Source organism: Octopus bimaculoides, chromosome 24 (assembly GCF_001194135.2).
Source record: "Octopus bimaculoides isolate UCB-OBI-ISO-001 chromosome 24, ASM119413v2, whole genome shotgun sequence".
In the NCBI taxonomy this organism is placed as follows: Eukaryota; Metazoa; Mollusca; class Cephalopoda; order Octopoda; family Octopodidae; genus Octopus; species Octopus bimaculoides.
The window spans coordinates 11,025,539-11,026,125 of NC_069004.1; the positions used below are offsets into that span (position 1 = coordinate 11,025,539).

The following is a 587-nucleotide window of genomic DNA, read 5'->3' on the forward strand; positions in this document are numbered from 1 at the left end:
CACACACACACACACACACACACACACACACACAAATATATATATATGAATTCATATGTGCATACATATATATATATACACACATAAATGTAAACACATATATACACATCCCTACATATACATAACATACCCACATGTATACATAGAGACATACACATACACATATTCATATGTATGTAGACACGCACTCACACATATATACATACATATAAATATGCATACAAGCACATATATATATGCACAAGCATACACATACGCATATATATACATACACACATATACACATACGTATGCATACATACGTACGTACAAACACAAAAACATACATACATGCATACATACATACTTATATACGCATATCTGTCCCTCATTCTATCATCTCAAACGTACCCCAGGATTCGGTTTTGTCCTTCATTGGTTTTGTCCAAACATAGAGGGGACAAACAAGGACAGACAAAGGGATTAAGTCGATTACATCGACCCCAGTACACAACTGGTTCTTAATTTATCGACCCCGAAAGGATGAAAGGCAAAGTCGACCTCGGCGGAATTTGAACTCAGAACGTAACGGCAGACGAAATCCTATG

The 587-nt window shown here is 36.1% G+C and overlaps 1 protein-coding gene across 1 annotated transcript in view; it reads left to right on the forward strand.

The window, feature by feature from the left end:
* LOC106875564 (universal stress protein in QAH/OAS sulfhydrylase 3'region) overlaps window positions 1–587 on the forward strand; it is a 63,071-nt gene that overhangs the window by 44,319 nt on the left and 18,165 nt on the right. The gene's annotated exons all lie outside the window — the stretch shown is intronic.